The 19,867-nt window shown below is 41.2% G+C and overlaps 1 protein-coding gene and 1 non-coding gene across 3 annotated transcripts in view; both read left to right on the top strand.

Moving 5' to 3' along the window:
- HECW1 (HECT, C2 and WW domain containing E3 ubiquitin protein ligase 1) overlaps positions 1-19,867 on the top strand; it is a 458,832-nt gene that overhangs the window by 63,375 nt on the left and 375,590 nt on the right.
- LOC114677207 (U7 small nuclear RNA) lies at positions 17,407-17,468 on the top strand. The gene has a single exon (XR_003728503.1). It is a non-coding gene; the product is annotated as a U7 small nuclear RNA (small nuclear RNA).

The raw sequence follows: 19,867 nt of genomic DNA, 5'->3' as shown, positions 1-19,867 counted from the left end.
TCACACAGTGGGGGGCTCACAACAGATGGCCAAACTGGCTTTACAACAGACCCGCTTTTGTGATAACTAAGCCCCTCGCTCAACAACCCATTAATCCATTAATCTACTAAATCATAAATAGATTAATCCATGCATGAAGGCAGAGTCCTCTTGACCCAATCATCTCCCGAAAGTCTCACTTCTCAACACTGCTGCATGGCAGACTAAGTTTCCAACACATTAACTTTTGGGGATACACTCAAATCGTACCACTACGTGATGTTCTAGAATAGGGGCTCTTTCTCTAGGGACTGGGGGCCCCTAGGTCTGAGTTTCTAGAAGTTTGTCTAGAGGCCACCTGCATTGCAAATACGAGGCAGTGTCTGTTCTCTTGCAGGCTCCTAGGCCTCTTCCTGAGATCCCTTAGATTACTGTTTTTGGGGCTGGAGTTTGAAAATTTGCATTATAACAAGCTCTCTGGCTATTACTTTATGTATGTTATAGTTTGAGAACTACTTCTCTATAGAGTTTCAGGGTTGAAAGCTGCCTGAAATTGTAGGCAAACATGTTTGCGATTTGCATACTAACTTTTTTTCTGCGGCATTCAGCATATTTGGAACTATTAATCTAGAAAACAGAAGCTTGGACCCTGGAAGAATACTGCTCTCTCACACATTTGGGATTGAGTGGTTCAGCTTCTGTGGGAAATGATGCCCAGAGAGGCTTAATGAGAACTTTCTGGGAGAGTCCCAGCACTCTCCTCTCTAATCATTGGTGGTGGGGCCTTCCACAGTGAATCTACCAGTACACAGGTCTGATCATGTCACCCTTCTTTCAAAAAGGTCATGTGATCCCCAGTACCTAATGGCCAGAACCCCAGGATCTGAGCCTGACCCCAGGGCAGTCTAGACTGAGTTTGTCCCTCATCAAGTTTTTCAGTATATTCTCCACAGTCATCTTTCCCGTGCTGTCTTCCAGCCAGGGTTTGAGCCAGTCACCCTTTTATTCTCCATGTATTGTGGTTTTAAAAAAGACTGTGGATTCAGACAACTTGAGCTCTAGCCCTGGCCCCGCTACTTGTCAGCTGTGTGAGTCTAGCCAAGTGACTTAATCACTCTGAGCCTTCATTTCATCCTTAATAATAGAAGAAAAATAGCACCTACTTCAACCCATTTTGCAAAGGTTAAATGAGTCTGTGTGAACATGAAGCTTAGCACAGCGTCTGGCACAAACACTTTGGCTGGCACCTTTCCTCCCATCTCACTGCCTTCTTCCCTTCTCTACAGATCCCAAACTATCCATCTCCTCCTGAAGTCTTCTCAGTTCTTCCCTTTACTCCCCTGCAGGAGGCACTGTCTCCCTCTTCTGAATACTGGTAACACATTATTTTCATCTTTCTTTAGCACTTAACCAATCCTGACTTTGTGAACTTTTCAGGCATCTTTTTGATCTCCGCTGCCTCTGTGGGCAGGGTTTTTTTGGTTTGGTTTGGTTTTTGAGACAGAGTCTCACTCTGTCACCCAGGCTGGAGTACAGTGTCATGATCTCGACTCACTGCAAACTCTGCCTCCCAGGTTCAAGCAATTCTGCTTCAGCCTCCCAAGTAACTGGGTCTACAGGTGCCCGCCACCATGACTGACTAATTTTTGTATTTTAGTAGAGATGAGGTTTCACCATGTTGACCAGGCTGGTCTCAAACTCCTGAACTCAAATGATCTGCCTGTCTTGGCCTCCCAAAGTGCTGGGATTACAGGCGTGAGCCACTGCACCTGGTCTGCAGGGTTCTTATCTAACTATCCCCATGAACCCAGCCACAAGCTTACTTGCACATTGGAACTTGGTTTTAATGCTATTCATGATAGAGAGGAATTTAGTGTAAGATGTATTCCATGTTACCCAAGAATTTACTGGATTAAATAAGCTACCACTTCATAACATGAAAGTGCCAAATATCAAGTGATCCTCCAGCTTGGCCTCCAGAGAGCTTTCTGCAAAGCTGCTGCTTTCTATAATAGCTCACATGTGTTGAGCTCCTTCATGGTTATTAGGCACTGGTCACTGTGCAGAGCACTGCCTCCTCACACTCGCCCCTTGACTTGGGTTCTCTCACATCCCTAATTTAAAGGTGAGAAAGTGGAGGTTGAAAGATGGAAAGAAACATGTCCAAGGTGCCACAGCTAGAGGTTGGGCAGCAAGGGGGACTATATGCTTTGAATCACTGTGGTTCGCTACCAAAGCCGCTGTGGCGTTCCTCAACTCCAGCCCACTTGGACCTTCAAGTCTTACAAAGATCCTTTCATTGTAGATTCTTTAAATTAAGGATGGCTTGTTAAAATGGAAAGCTCAACTGCAAAAGCAGCCATTTCAGAACACTTCCTGAAAACATATTTTTTATGGAGCATGATACCTGATTCATATTCACCAAGCACTGAAAATAATATTGTCTACAGAAAAAAGCCTTGGAGAATATCAACTACTTTCTTAGAAGTGCCAGGCCCTTCACAAGTAATACCGAGGAAAAAGAAAGCATTTTCTCCAGAATAATTCATCTCCTTTCCTCTGAAGTGAGGAACCATCAAAGTTGTTGACACTCAAAAGACACAGGTTCTTGCTTTCCACAGAAAATAATAAATGGGAAATAGCCAAACCAAGATGCTGGAGAGAGTGGCTGACAGCAGCACCCAAGGGCTCCAACTTGAATCGAGCTGTATTATTTGTGCGGCATCAAAGTGAAGCTGAAGTCTACAGCATTGAGAGCAAAGGAGACTGTAATATTAATAGAAGCCTCTTACTCCCAAGTCTGAGAGTTCCAAGTGTGGTAAAAATGGCAACCTTTGCTTGAATTATGCCATGCTTCAGTAGAAGTTCTTTGTGCTTAAGAGCTAGGTATGGTACTAAAATGGAATGGCTTTATATTTTACTGGTACCTGAACGTCTTAACATGGCTATGTTCACCCATTAAAAGAAATACCATTGGTTATTTGGGAGAATTGTATATTTGCTAAGTTTGTTGTTGTTGTTTTGTTTTTGCTGAGATAGCAAAAAAACCTCTAAATGCAAGGTTTGTACTTTTTAGTTTTAAGAACAAATTACTACAAAGAAGTGTTTTAAATACATTTAGTATTGCTTATTGTCTCTATTAAATACTGCAGCATAGAATATGACTGCCTTAATTTACACCTATGGAACGTTAGTTAACATCCAAATTTTCCCAATAGTAGCCCGTATCTCGGTGTTACATAAAAGAGCCTAAGGGAGAGTTCATTTTCAAAAACATGATTGAGATTTACTTATCACCATCTAAATCGACCCTGAAAGATGCATTTATTAGATGTTATACAGGAAACTTTGCTTTGTCTGTGGAGGGTAAAATAATCAGACATCTCCAGCAACCTTAGATCTGACACTCTGATCCTGTGACCCCCAAATCAGTAGAGGGCTCTCACAACTGCACTTGCCAGTTTACCTTATCCTGCCCTTAGCAGAGTTGGTAACATTCACTTGTATGCAAGATGCACTTTGCATACACTAAAAGAACAAAAGATGGGGACATCACCAACTTATAGCACAGGTTGTGTGACTGTGTTTGAGCTTGCAGGTAATAAATGTTTGCCCAGGATTACTTTCACTGCACTGTGGCTCCTGGGACAAGCTGTGTAGGTAGAGTCATCCAGCTCCCACCCCCTCTAATGGTTGGAGGGTACATAAAGAACTTGAGGATTTTGAGTAATCAAATTGACTTGTATTTTTTATTGTTTTCTAAGTTTTATTTTGTTTTTAATCGACACATAATAATTGTACATATTTATGAAGTACAATGTGATGTTTCAATACATGTGCACATTGTGTAATGATCAAATCAGGGTAATTAGCAAATCCATCACCTCAAACATATATAATTTCTTTGTAGTGAGAATATTTATAATCCTTTCTTGTAGCTATTTTGAAATATGCAATACATTATTGTTAACCATAGTCACCCTACTGTGCAATAGAATAGCTGAACTTATTCCTCCTATCTAACTGTAACTTTGTAACACATTGACCAACCTCTCCTCATTCCTCTCTCTCCCCTGACCTCCCAGCCTGTGATAACCACTATTCTATTCTCTTCTTCTATGAGATCAACTTTTTAAGATTCCACATATGAGGGAGTTCATGTGGTATTTGTCTTTCTGTGCCTGGCTAATTTCACTTAACATAATGTCCTCCAGGTTCATACATGTTGTGGCAAATGACACAATTTCATTCTTTTTTATGGCTGAATAGTATTCTACTGTGTACATATACCATACTTTATCCATTCATCTCTTGATGGATACTTAGGTTTTTTCCATGGCTTGGCTGTTGTAAATAGTGCTGCAATAAATAAGAGAGTGCAGATCTCTTGGACACATTGATTCATTTCCTTTGGATAAATATTCAGCAGTGGGATTGCTGGATCATATGGTAGTTCTATTTTAAATTTTTTGAGAAACCTCAATACTGTTTTTTATAATGGCTGTACAAATTTACATTTCCTGCAACATTGCATAAGGGTTTCTTTTTCTCCACACCCCACCAGCACTTGTTTTATCTTTTTGATAATAGTCATTCTAACTGGAGTGAGACAATATCTCATTTTGATTTACATTTCTCTGATGATTAGTGATGTTGAGTATTTTTTGACATACTTGTTGACTATATTTCTTCTTTTGAGAAATGTCTATTCAGATCTTTTGCTCATTTTAAAATTGAATTATTTGGGTTCTTTGCTGTTGAGTTGTTTGAGTTCCTAATATATTCTGGATATTAACTCTTTGTCAGATGTATAGTTTCCTAATGTTTCATCATAAACTTTTTTTTTTTTTTTTTGAGACAGAGTTGCACTCTGTCACCCAGGCTGGAGTGCAGTGGTGTGATCTCGGCTCACTGCAAGCTCCACCTCCCAGGTTCACGCCATTCTCCTGCCTCAGCCTCCCAAGTAGCTGGGACTACAGGTGCCCACCACCACACCTGGCTAGTCTTTTGTATTTTTAGTAGAGACGGGGTTTCACCGTGTTAGCCAGGATGGTCTCGATCTCCTGACCTTGTGATCTGTCTGCCTTGGCCTCCCAAAGTGCTGTGATTACAGACATGAGCCACCACACCCGGCCTCTCATTTTCTTTAAATTCTCTCTTAACTCTGTTGATTATTTCATTTGCTGTGTAGAAGTGTTTTCATTTGATATATTTCCATTCGTCTATTTTTACATTTGTTGCCTGTGCCTTATTTAAGAAAATATTTAACCAGTCCAAAGTCATGAAACATTTCCCCAATGTTTTCTTCTAGTAATTTTATAGTTTCTGGTCTTATATTTAAGTCTTTACTCCATTTTGAGTTGGTTTTGGTATATGGTAAGAGGTAAGTGTTAAGTTTTATTCTTCTGTCTATGGGCATCCAGTTTTCTCAGCTCCATTTACTGAAAAGATTGTCCTTTCCCTAATGTGTGTTTTTGGTCCCTTCATGGAAAAATCAGTTGGCTGTAGATATGTGGATTTATTTCTGGGCTCTCTATTTTGTTCCATTGGTCTATATATCTGTTTTTATGCCAGTACCATGCCGTTTTGGTTACTATAGCTTTGCAGTATATTTTGAAGTCAAGTAGTATGATACCTCCAACTTTGTTCTTTTTTCTGAAGATTGCTTTGCCTATTTGAGGCATTTTGTGGTTTCATACAAATTTTAGGATTTTTTTCTTTCTATTTATGTGACAAATGGCATTGGTGTTTTGATAGGGAGTGTATTAATATGTAGATCACTTGTGGTAGTATGGTCACTTTTGGTAGTATGATCATTTTCACAATATTAATTCTTCGAATCAATGAACATGGAATATTTTTCTATGTATTTGTGTCCTCTTCAATTTCTTTCATCAGTGTTTTATGGTTTTAAATGTAGAGATCTTTCACTTCCTTGGTTAAATTATTCCTAGAAATAGATTTTTTTTTTCGGTAGCTACTCTAAATGGGATTGTTTTCTTGATTACTTTTTCAGATAGTTCACTATTAGCACATAGAAGTACTACTGATTTTTATATGTTGATTTTTATCACTATATCTTTATTTTAGTGCAAGTTTTTATCAAATATTTTTGAGCATCTCCTAAGCTCAGTGCTCTGTGAAGGTAAGTACAGAGTTGTGGGGAAAAAGGCATATAAGATAGTCTTTTGCGTGGGTACTCATCTACCATTTGCAGTTGACCTCACTACTTAGGTTATAATTGAGTTACGGTAACATCAGTCTCATAAACCTTTCCCCTGGGAAAACAGCTCTTCCACTTCTACCACAAGTCTCACTTCCCTGTCGACCTGGTAGGTGGAGCCAGGCTGGAGAATAGATACCTGGTTTTCCTCCCTTATTCCTAGTTTTCCTGCTCCTGCCCGCAGGTAAAGATACTGCAAACATCCTCCGCCCCCAATACACAATGGAGACTCATTATTAAGTAAAGTAATTTATCTACTATAGTCAGCATGAGTTAGTGTCATTGGTATGCTGGTAAACGTTTAAAACCTGACAATTTTTGAAAAATGAAGAATATATATACACATACACTTATTTTAAAATATTGCTAATATAAAGGATGTGTAGCGCACAGTTTACAAATAATAATAAAATGTAAAATCTTCTTTATATAAATTCTGTGAAGTCAGTTGATTTTCATACAATGTTTACCTTGATTTTTGCCAAATTTCTGACGATCCATAGTCAATCTATGGTTACAACAGATGGATGAGTATAATTCAAATTGAATGCTGTTTGATACTTTCATTTATCTTAACTAGTAAGACATATATTGGAACTTCACTTATTCTTCTGGAATGTGAGTAACTATTTTGCTAAGGATAGAATTTTTCTGAATACTGGAAGAATATATCATCAATGTTTTTTGCTACTTACAATGTAACAAGTGTAGGCACACTTTTAAGTTTAATCTATGCTATTAACATTTTCTTCATCACTGTTTTAAGACTACACAATTAAAAAAAAAAACAATAAATCAAGACGTGATTTGTAGCATTTGCCAATTCTTTTTTTTTTTAATTTAATTTAATTTTTTTTTTTGAGACGGAGTTTCACTCTGTCGCCCAGGCTGGAGTGCAGTGGCTAGATCTTGGCTCACTGCAAGCTCCGCCTCCTGAGTTCACGCCATTCTCCTGCCTCAGCCTCCTGAGTAGCTGGGACTACAGGTGCCCACCACCACGCCTGGCTAATTTTTTGTATTTTTAGTAGAGACAGGGTTTCACTGTGTTAGTCAGGATGGTCTCAATCTCCTGACCTCGTGATCTGCCCACCTTCGCTTCCCAAAGTGCTGGGATTACAGGTGTCAGCCACTGCCCCACCAATTCTTACATTATATTCTCACCATGTCCAATTTCAAGCTATCAGTGTGATGCTACTGAACATTGAGTTGGGAAGAGATGCCCAGTAGCAAACCATTATATAGCTGTGATACTATGAAATATGTGTTTGGTCTTCATCCCAATTTCCTGAGATAGAGTTTCTAAAATCCTTGGAATCTCTGGAGAAATAAGAGTGCTTTTTTTTTCGTGCTAAAGAAATGACTGGTTGCTGGACGTCCCTAGATAGCTTCAAGATAGGGGCTGGTCATAAGAAAGAACATTAGCGGATTGGGATTTTCAGCACTACCCCTCAACTTCTGGGGAAGGGAGAGGGGCTCAAGGTTGAGTTGATCACCAATGGCCAATGATTTAACCAATCATGCCTGTATTCATCTGTTCTCATGTTGCTATAAAGAAATATCTGAGACTGGGTAATTTACAAAGAAAAGAGGTTTAGTTGGCTCATGGTTCTGCAGGCTGTCCAGGAAACATGACGGTGGCATCTGCTTGGGGAGGCCTCAGAAAACTTACAGTGATAGCAGAAGGTAAAGGGGAAGGTAAATGGCTGGAGCAAGAGGAACAGATGCGGGGAGGTACCACACACCCTTAAACAATGAGATCTCAGGGGAACTCACTCACTATACAGTACCAAGGGAGCATGGTGTTAAACCATTAGAACCACCCCCATGATCCAGTCACACCCCACCCCCACCAGGCCCCACCTCCAACACTGGGGATTACACTTTAACATGAGATTTGTGTGGGGATGCAGATACAAACCATATCAATGCCCGTGCAGTGAAGTTTCCGTTAAAAACCCAAAAGGACAGAGATAGTGGGGGGGAAGGGGCTGGCTTCGTGATGGCTGAACACATGGGGAGATTCCTGAAGGGTAGCACACCTAGAGAGGGCACGGAAGGTCCAATCCCCATGCCCCAGAGCTTGCTCTGTGTGTCTCCTCCATCTAGCTGTTCACCTGTATCTTCTGCAATATCCTTTATGATAAACTGATAAACATAACTAAAGTGTTTCACTGAGTTCTGTAAGCTCCCAGCAAATTAATCAAACTTGAGGGGTAAATGGTGGGAACTGGCTCAGAATTATAGGTGACAACCTACTTCTTGCAACTAGCATCTGAAGTGGGGCCAATCTTGTGGGACTGAGCCCTCAACCTGTGAGATCTGATGCTGTCTCCAGGTACAGAGTATCAGAATTGAATCAGAGGACACTCAGCTAGTGTCCACTAGAGAATACCCTGAAAGACTGCTTGGCGGGGAAAAATCCCCACACATTTTGGTGGCCAAGGGTCACAGAAGTATTCTTTGCTGATTATTGTGTGAGAGTAGGAAAGAGCACTTTGGCTTGTTTTTTTCTATATTTAATAGTAGAATTTCCATCATTATAGATTCAGTGCACACAGAAGTACTTCAAAAGCACAGATGACTGTATAATGTAGTAAAATCATTAGGATATGATGAGGTTTTGGTATTTATTACATTTTCCTTTAATATAATTTAATTTTAAGTTACATAATCTAATTTGTAATAATGATTTCATGGTTTTATTTAACAATTGACATGCAAAATTTCTGAAAATTTAACAATCTTCTCTCACAAGGCAGTGTATGTTGAAGAACCCTTAGATGTATTGCAGGAGAGGATGGGCCTATATTACTTGGTAGGTCCTGGATAACGGGTGGTTTCCAGGGCTCACTTGCTCGAAGATCAAGAGCAAGATAATCCTCACAGAGCTTCTTTGGGAATTTCATGCTCAGAAGTCACCTCTCTTAAACGGGAGGATTCTATTAGAACACGCCTTCTCTGATTCATTTCTAACCCCTAGATGATTTATTTGCTTATTTATAAAACATAGCTCTGGCAGTTTGTGCTCATTATCTGTTTGTGCTTTATAAATTACCTAAAAGTTCGTAGCTTAAAGTAACAATTACACACCTATACCACATAACAATGTTTCAGTCAAAGATGAACCTTATGTATGCTAGTGGTCCCGTTAAGATTATGATACCATGGCCGGGCGCGGTGGCTCACGCCTGTAATCCCAGCACTTTGGGAGGCCGAGGCGGGCGGATCATGAGGTCAGGAGATCAAACCATCCTGGCTAACACAGCGAAACCCTGTCTCTACTAAAAATACAGAAAAATTAGCCAGGCATGGTGGCGGGCACTTGTAGTCCCAGCTACTCAAGAGGCTGAGGCACGAGAATGGCGTGAACCCGGGAAGCGGAGCTTGCAGTGAGCCGTGATTGCACCACTGCACTCCAGCCTGGGTGACAGAGAGAGACTCGGTCTCAAAAAAAAAAAAAAAAAAAAAAAAAAAAAAAAAAAAGATTATACCATAATTTGATTGTGCCTTTTGTACATTTACATATGCTTAGATGCACAAATACTTACCATTGCATTACAATTGCCTACAGTATTCAGAACAGTAATGTGCTATGCAGATTTTCAGCCTAAGAGCTATAGGTTATATAGGTTATATTGTATAGTCTAGGTGTGTCTTAGGCTGAACCATCTAGATTTGTTTAAGTACACTCTAGGATGTTCACATAATGATACATTTCCCAGGACATATCCCAGCCATTAAGGGACATGACCGCATTGATTTTCTCACAGTTTCTGAGGGCAGGTGTCTAGAGTGGCTTATCTGGAAGGCTCTGCCTCAGTCTCTCATGAGGTTGCAGTCAAGATGTCAGTCAAAACTACAGTGTCTGAGGGCTTGACTGGTCTGCCAGGTCCTGCTCCTATGAGGACTCACCACATGGCTGTTTTCCTTGCTACGCGGACCTCTCCATAGGGCTGCTCAGTCGTCCTCACAACATGGCAGATGCCTCTTCCAGAGCAAATGGTCACAGAAGAGAGCAAGTCAGAAGTCATGATGTCTTTTAAGACCTGGTCTCAGAAGTCGCACATCACTTCTGCTCTATTCTCTTCACTAGGAGTGAGTCACGAAGTGCAGCCTCTCGGGCTCCACCTGCTGAAGGTAGTGTCAAGGAATCTGTGGACATATTTTGAACCACCACACATACCATAATTTTAGGTAAACTTTAGCTCATTTTGTTATTTTGATTCATGCTTTCAAATTTTAGGGTTTTTATTTTACTTTGTAATAGTTCCTTATATTATCTATATTTTATTCCTTTAGACACTATTACCTTTTACTCATTCTGAAGTCGTTTTTGTGACTTCTATTACTAATATGCCTAATTAATGTTGTTTGAAATTTTGATTTTATGTGATTGAATTTGGGCTTTTCATTGATAGTATAATTTGCTTTTTCTATATTAACAATGATAATCTTTAATAGTTGGATTTATTTCCAAGTCCTTCAAGCTTGCCTTTCTTGTCTATTCGTCTGCCTTCTCACCCAATTTGACCAAATAGGTTCTTTTGATAATCATCAGATTCTTTTGGTAATTATAGGCAAGCTCCGACATTTAGAGGCAGGTGGGAGCTCTGTATCTCCTACCCCAAAACTACACTAAAAAGTGATGTGCTACAGCACAAGCCAGTCGCAGACTGAATTTGGTCACCTGTTAGCAAGCAAGCACTAAACGGCTGACTGTCCCATCCATGGACTCTGTGAAGACCCTACCACTGCCTTTTTGGCACCGTAGCACATACCTTGTAGGAAGGACTAATTCCAGCACAAACATAACAAATATCCTGGCCGGGCACGGTGGCTCACGCCTGTAATCCCAGGACTTTGGAAGGCCGAGGCTGGTAGATCATGAGGTCAGGAGTTTGAGGCCAGCCTGGCCAACATGGTGAAACCCCGTCTCTACTAAAAATACAAAAATTAGCTGGGCGTGGTGGTGGGTGCCTGTAATCCCAGCTGCTCAGGAGGCTGAGGCAGGAGAATCGCTTGAAACTGGAAGGTGGTTGCAGTGAGCCAAAATTGCACCATTGCACACCAACCTGGGTGACAAGAGTGAACTCCGTCTCAAGAGAAAAAAAAAAAAAAAAAGCAAATATCTTGATGACAGGAGCGGCTTACCTTGTGATGGAATCAGGTGAGGGATGTTCTCTGGGCACAGGGCAGAATGTGGTTCTAGACTGAGGATATCTCTTCAAAGGGATTGTTTTCTTGGCTCACCAGTTTCTTCAGCCCCATTCATTCCAAGTTGGAGATGCCTGTACAATACTCTGGTTGATGAAAAGTTATTTCCAAATCCCATAGATCAACTAGCAGCCTCCTCTGATACAGATTTAGATTGAGTTTTTTGAAGGAAAGCCACATTCTGAACTGAACACTCCTGTAGGAGCTAAATAACTTCTCCTACGATTGGTGTGTGGGGATTTTAACTCAAGGAAATTCAGTGTTATTTACCCAATCCTAGGTTAATGGTTAAACTCAAGCACACCATCCATATGAAGGCATTTTAAAGCTAACTCCTGATAGATGGTGTGCTTGAGTGTAATCACTAACCTCGGGCTGTACCCTCTAAGTGAGAATACTGTCTCGGTCAGCACTGACTAGGTTCTGCTGTGAGAAACTCCAGAACCACAGGCAACTAAAATGTTGACGGTGTTTCCTTGCTGGCTCGTGGCTGGCACCTCTGATATTGCTGGGCCCAAGGGAAATTAAGGGCTCTGAGGAGTTCACTAAAAATTAAATGTACTGGCTGGAAATAACACATGTTACTTTGGCTCACAATTCATTGACCAGATGAGCCTCCTGCCCCCATGCCACATCTGGCCAGAAAGAGCAATCCTGTGAGTGGCTGGAGGGGGAAGAACTGGGGATACTTGGCCAGCAGTACACTGCCTTCTGCTAACACCCTCCTGCCATCTTGTCATGGGAGTTAGAAACAATTCATGAAAAGTCATCAGTGAATATCAATTACAATTATAGGGCTGGTTCTTTTAAACAGCCCACACTTAAGCCAATCTCTGGATTCCTAGAAACTCTCTTCCCTCTGTCATGCATCCTGAGTGATGCCCACAGGGTGAGGCGCACTTGGCTAATCCTACACTCATTCGCTTCCTTTCTCACAGTCGAGCTGAATGCTTACAGAGGCAGTTGTGTGTTTGCCCAAGCTTGTTTATGCCAGTAATACTTACTTTTACAATGACATAATTTAGTTAAATAGTACATAATATTATAAAATATGAGGACAGAAAGAAAGAACGAATCTCTTTTAAAATTGCTACTGAAATGGGAACTGAATAGGCCATATCATAGCTACTCAGATTTTAATGTGCACACAGACCACCCAGAGAGCTTGGTAAGGGGCAGATTCTGATTCAGTAGGGGAGGATAGGCCTGAGACTTCACATTTCTAATTAGCTCCCAGGCAATAGGGACACTGCTGGTCCACAGATGATGCAGGGAATAGCAAAATATGAGACTGTTACAAAAGCTTATTGGAAAATCATTAAAATACAAAAAGAGATTGCCTGCAGGTCGCTTTGCTAGTACTTTAAGTTATCCAAGAGCTCACACCACTTTGGAAAACCTAGACCTGGATATCATGAAGCTGCTGCTTCTTGTAAAGATAATGTGAATACCATTTAGTAAAATACATTTTAAAAAAGAAGAGAGAGAGAACTTGACCTTATTATGAAAAATAAATACATGGGGTTAAAAGTTTCTGGAGGCATTTTATTGTTTTTAAGTGATCCATTACTTAAGAAAACTTTTTGCACTGGAGAAGAGAGTTTCTGTCATATTGTATTAAATGCACAATTACCAATGGAAGTTGATAACAAGACTTTTGGCAATTAACCAAACTTTAAGCAGTTACGTCTCATAAAATGTCAGTCAAACTCACCTCACTGCCCAGCTCCAAAAGTGCCTGGTACATAGAATACACAAGCAGACCTGCAACATATTTTGAATCTCGGGGCTTTTGGTGTATTGTTTTGTTTTCTAAGAAGGGGAAGGTTAGTAACATTCAATATTTCAGGAGCCAATATTGGGAGAGAGAAAAACTTGCTAGGTATATTCAAAGCAAATAAATGCTCTTTACGTCTGATATTTCTTTCACACACCCATGGTCACAGCTGTGGAAATTTTTGTTGTTGTTGTTTGTTTGTTTTGTTTGTTTGTTTGTTGAGACAAAGTCACACTCTGTCACCCAGGTTGGAGTGCAGTGGTGCGATCTCAGCCCACTGCAACCTCCACCTCCTAGGTTCAAGCGATTCTCCTGCCTCAGCCTCCTGAGTAGCTAGGGGATTACAGGCGTGCAGCACCATGCCTGGCTAATTTTTGTGTTTTTAGTAGAGACGGGGTTTCACCATATTGGTCAGGCTGGTCTTGAACTCCTGACCTCATGATCCACCCGCCTCGGCCTCCCAAAGTGCTGGGGTTACAGGCGTGAGCCACCGCGCCTGGCCGGAAATGTGTTTTATAGTCACAGTGGGGGTGGGGAGGGATAATGTAATTCTTCATTGTACGACTAAATCCGGATAAGCTTGAGGGATTTTCAAAGGAAAAATGACAATGAAATACATTGATATAGGGGAGCCATGGATTGAGAACTATTTCTCATATTCAGTCGATCAGTGATACATTTGTGGAATAATTTCAGTCCTCATCTTTCTACGCTGTCTCCAAGGGCCAGAGAGCTTGCTGCTAAAGGAAAGATTGAGAAATGCTCCAACCATCCCAAATGGGGCAGTCTTAAGGTTTCCAAACAGACCCATCTGCACACAGATCCACTTCCCAGAATGCTCTCCCTCCATGTTCCAAACTCATCTCCTCCCTTATTCAAGGCCTCTAAGTTTATAAGGGATTGTTCTGTGTAAACTATTCCTTCCTGATTTAGACCCAGTCTTGTTTCTGACTGCTAATAGGTCACTGCGTGACTTCATGTCAAATTCCAAACTGGAGTCTGTCTCAAGTATTAATACCATTCTGTGAAAGACAAGAATATTCTCCCCCTTCCACAGCTGTGTAGTGAAGGACCGTGGGCAAGTACCCACCAAGCAAGGTATCCCAGAAATCACAAAACAAAAAGGCTCATAGACCAAATTAAGATGCTTGAATCCCACAGTTTACTAAATGAATATAAAACACAAACAATCGAAAACTATGGGGTAGATTAACACACTTGGGATATATATATATATATATATGCAGGAGGAAGGTCCACACTACCTAAATCCTGGGCTAGTAGGATTTAGGCTAGTAGGATTCATGTGTCCTGTCTGTCTGCCACAGGAGCCTTGTCCAATGATGGTGTCATTAAGATGCCAGAGTTGAGTTTGAGCAAGAGTACTCCCAGACTAGAAGGTAAGTGAGGCCACTGACATACCTTAGCTCTATTACAGCGATGTAGCCAGCCTATAGCTGTAGCTTGCCAGTTAGCTGCGAAACTGCCATGCTTTCTAATTGCACCTCTTGGACAAAACACATGCAGAGCCAGAATGGGGACATACTAGGTGTCACCAGTGGATCATCAATGTCAGGCGTGACCCAGCTGTCACCCACAGGTGTGTGCTCATAACTCGGTCTACCCATTCTTTTCTAGATCTAAGTAACACATTTTTGCTGTCATATATTCCATTTTCTACGTTTAGCATTTCAGGTTTCTAATTTACTGTCAGCATTTAGCATATATGATTAATTCTGCCCAGGCCTCACAGGCCATTTGCTTACTCACTGTCGGGACTTAACACAGACTACGAGATTCTCCTGTGGCATACAAACCACTTGCTAACTCGCTATCTATGCTTTTACATTGCTTATGTATTTCATCCACTTAATTTGCTTTTCTTGTCTTCTTCAGCAGAATCAAATAATCTCAAATAATACAGCAAACTCATATTATGCAGTAGAATAGGAGGACTGATGGAAAACACAAAGTACAAAATACATTTTTGATGGCTTAGCCAATAATTAGTGCTCCTTTAAAAAGTGGCACATGATTCATTTAGAATAAATAAGACCTAGTATTAATAGATCAGTAGGGTGACTATCACTAACATTAATTGGGTGTACATTTCAAAATAGCTAGTAGAGAATAACTTGAATGTTCCTGGCATAAAGAAAAGATAAATATTTAAGTTGATGGATATTCCAGTTACCCTGATTTGATTATATGAATGTATCAAATTATTATTACTTTCACACGAACCTAATATGACATGTACATTGAATATACATATATCTAATATGTATCAATAAAAATGACTAAATAAGTAAAGATAAACATCATAAAAAGAAAAAAATGGTACATTATCGAAGATTCTTTTAATACATTCAACTAAATCTCCTAATTATAGTAATAACTTATGCATGCTTATTTTAGGACATTGGAAAATATAGAAAAGTATAAAGAAAAACAACATTGTCCTTAATGCTACCAGCTGGTAACAATCAATGTCAACATTTTGGTATACTTTATTTTTTAGATCTTATTTTAATAGGAATCTTTCCCCATCTGTTTAGGTTGTACATACATTTCTATATCCTTGCTGTCACAGGGCAAACCCCAAAATTGGGATTCAGCCTGGAAGGCCACCTGGGCTCTTGGCTTTACACAGGAAGGAATTCAGGAGCCGGCTGACAGGGTCAAGTGAAAGCAAGTTTATTAAGAAAGTAAAGTAATAAAAGGGTGGCTACTCCATAGGCAGAGCAGCCCCAACGGCTGCCGGCTGGCTGTTTTTATGGCTGTTTCTTGATTATATGCTAAATAATGGGTGCATTATTCATGAGTTTTCCAGGAAAGGGGAGGGGAATTCCTGCAACCGATGGTCTCCCTCCCTTTCACGCCATATAAGGTAACTTCTGGACATTGCTATGGCATTTGTAAACTGTCATGGCACTGGTGAGAGGGTCTTTTAGCATGCTAATGCATTATAATTAGCGAATAATGAGCAGTGAGGACTACTACAGTTTCATTTTTAGCCATCTTGTCTTCGGCAGGTTTTGGCCGGCTCCTTGACTGCATCCTGTTTCATCAGCAGGATCTTCGTGACCTGTATCTTGAGAAACCAGTCTTGCCGAACTCCTATCTTATGCCCTTTTTCCAAAATTTTATATGTATTGTATCTTCCTATCTTCACGTGTTTTCTTTTGTCTTTTTTTTGAGATGGAGTCTTGCTCTGTTACCCAGGCTGGAGTGCAATGGCGCAATCTTGGCTTACTGCACCCTCTGCCTCCCGGTTTCAAGCAATTCTCCTGCCTCAGCCTCCTAAGTAGCTGGGATTATAGGCGCCCGCCACTACACCCAGCTAATTTTTGTAATTTTAGTAGAGAGTTTCACCATCGCCAGGCTGGTCTTGAACTCCTGACAAGTGATCCACCCGCCTCAGCCTCCCAAATTGCCGGAATTACAAGCATGAGCCACTGCACCTGACCACTTCACATATTTTCTATCTAGTGAGAGACTGCCTTTCCCTGGCACTGGCTGCAACCAATTATTATTTTAGAGAGACAGTTAACAACTGCCTGACCTTTGCCTGAAGGTTACATACAGGTTGACATTCCTGGGTGGCCTCTACTGCTCTGTTCCTGTCTGCCTAACTGTGTACTCTAACAGAAAGACCTAGTAAGGGAAGGAGATTCTCTGCAGACTGTGAATGCCCTCAACAAGAGACGGCTTTGCAGGGCCATTTCAAAATATGTCAAAAAATGTATTTTGGAGTTAAATACTTTGATTCCCTTCAGCACTGGCTATGTGTTATGTGATGCTATGCAAACATGTTTGGAATTTGGTAACTTATTGTTACAAAGAGTCTGTTCTGTCAGTCTTGGGATCTCTATTTTAATGTTAATGCTGGTCAGTTGTGCCTGAACTCCAAAGGGAGGAGGGTATCATGGGGCATGTCCCGTATGGCCTGAACTGGTTTTTCAGGTTTCTTTGGGTCCTCTTGGCCAAGAGGAGGATCTGTTCAGTCAGTTGAGGGACTTGGAATTCTATTTTTTGGTTTATAAGACCATGGTAATTTCTGTATTTAGTCAGCATTTAATCACTAAATCTTAATCTTAGTAGGCATTTTTTTAAATGCTGAACTAAAGTGAGATTTTCTCTTCCTTAAAAATCTGGGATTCTCATTCATTCTCTGATCAGTTCAGATGCAGTGCATGAAAAACTATAAAGCTAGTATTACAGCTATTTGAGAATTTGTCTAGCAGGTTTTCCGGTCTTTACTGGAAAGCCACCCTAACCTTAAAAAAGAAAGAAAAACCATAAACCTGTGTGTGTGCTCCCTGGACCCTTCTTTTCTGCAAAACTTTGCTCAAATCAGAGACAAGGACCTTCTTTTCTTGGCTAGTCCCTGCCTGTCCTTTCTCTGAAATCCTTTAAGATGGCCAAGCTCTGTAGTTTCAACCAGGCAAATGCTTCAACAGAAGGGGAAGGGGATGCTCTTCACCCTTTCTCACTCTGTCACCCAGGCTGAAGTGCAATGGCATGATCTGGGGTCACTGCACCCTCCGCCTCCCGGGTTCAAGCAATTCTCCTGCCTCAGCCTCCCAAGTAGCTGGGATTACAGGCACCTGCCACCAGCCTGGCTAGTTTTTGTATTTTTAGTAGAGACAGGGTTTCACCACGTTGGTCAGTCTGGTCTCGAACTCCTGACCTCTGGAATCCACCCTTCTTGGCCTCCCAAAGTGCTGGGATTACAGGCATGAGCCACTGCGCCCGGCCACTCTTCACCTTTTATTACCTTCCTTGAGCCAAAATAACTGTGCTGTGGCAACCAGCATTCAGCACCCTGCTACCTCATCTGAGGCAGGCCCAATGCAGGTTTCTCTGAAGGACTATTTTTTAATGAGGGAGATTTTTTTTCCCAAGACTTTGGCAATCATTGTGTTCCCCTTACTTACTGCCACAAGTGTGATTTACTTTTTACATAGCAGGATTCCCAGATCCTAAGAATGACTTAATAGCAATAGATAACTGTCACATATTGCTAATTCTATTTATTTCCCAAGAAAAAGAAAGAAGTGTTAATGGTATGGTGTTCGTTACTGGGGCTTCAGTCTTAAAAGGGGAATATAAACTTCACAGGGCTGTGCACTGCACTGTATGTGAGGTCACACAGTCTGGGAAGCCCTGTGTCACCTTGTCAGGCTTCCTAAAGGAGCTCTCAACTTCCATCCACACACAAAGGCGTCCCCTGGGGGCCAGGCCCTGGGCAAGGCTAGCTGCCTCAGGAAGTTGCCCACACAGCCACAGGGCAGCAGATCTGCCTGGTAACTTGAACAACCACTAGCCCTCCCCGCTTGGTAGCCATACTTCTTATGTTACTGCCCCAGAAAGCAGAGCCCACGGGCATCATCACTTCCATCTTAGGCTGGCACCATTGATACTGGTGGGCTGGGGTCATCCCCAGATACCGGTAGGACCTGGACTCAAGCCGATGTCCAGACTTTTGACACCAATTGTGAGAAGGAACTTGAGGATGAATCCAAACATCGTGAAAGTTGGGAGATTTATTTGCAAAACAAAAAGTACATACTCAAAAAAAGGAAGTGCAGGCATACTAAAGAGTGAGTTTGCCCCGTGGATTTGAGCTGCTACCTTTATGGGTTTCTTTAACCAAGGGGTGGAATATTCATGAAAATTCCTGGAAGAAGGTAGAAATTTCTCGGAACTGTGGTGCCACCCGTTTCTACACCAAATATAGGTATTCCCAGAACTGTCACGAGGTGGTGGGTGTGTGATTGAGGATGTTAATGAGCATATAATGAGGTTCTAGGAGAAACCCAGGCCAAATCCGGCACCACGTTGGGTCCAGTCGGTCTTAGCCAACTTGGTCCACACCCTGGTTTTTCAGGATTTTATAAGCTCACAGCTTCTGCAGCTATTTCAAGTGTCCTTTTGCTAGTCATGTGAAACTGCCGCCTGGAATTTTCCACATCTCCTGCAACCACTTTGTATTATTCTTATCTTACCGTCAGTGTGCTATAGCGGGTGAAATCCCTCCTATCGGCAAATGATTGACTGTTCTCCTTCCTCTCCAATACTGTTAGGAGATATGTATTTGTTTCCTAATTTTGACACATTATGGGATTTTGATATTTCGGTATTCTAAAGAGTTTAGTATTTTGCAGGTATTTTAATTTTAAAAAGTAGGCACTGCCTCTATCTTTACCTGATTTTATCTGAACCCAAATAGGTCTTATTGTTTCTAAGACAACTATTTTAATCAGTGTCTAGGGTTTGTTGCATTCGATTGTTCAGTTTTGCATAAGTGAACCTTGCTTTGATGACAAACAGCCAACACCTCTATGATGATCTCATTCAGCATTCGAGTCCAGGGTAGTTTGCCACAGGTCTCGGCTCTCAGAGGGTAACTGCATATGCATGAATCTCCTGCCTCATTGATTTAACGCCCTCAGAAGAAGTGCAGTGGGCCGCTCTCTCTGCACACTTCTGCCCTGAGTGGGAGATGGGCCGGGCTCCGGGGAGAGGCGCTAGGAGTATGTTTTGATAGTTTCTTCCACAGTATGCATGGCTACGAAGTCAGCTCGGCAAGTTTTTAATTAAGTTTGAAGTTACATTATATACGTTATTTATTAAATTTAAATCTATGGTAGTTTTAAAACTCATATGAA

This window comes from Macaca mulatta, chromosome 3 (assembly GCF_049350105.2).
Source record: "Macaca mulatta isolate MMU2019108-1 chromosome 3, T2T-MMU8v2.0, whole genome shotgun sequence".
Taxonomy (NCBI): domain Eukaryota; kingdom Metazoa; phylum Chordata; class Mammalia; order Primates; family Cercopithecidae; genus Macaca; species Macaca mulatta.
This window is presented reverse-complemented; position numbering and strand designations above follow the sequence as displayed.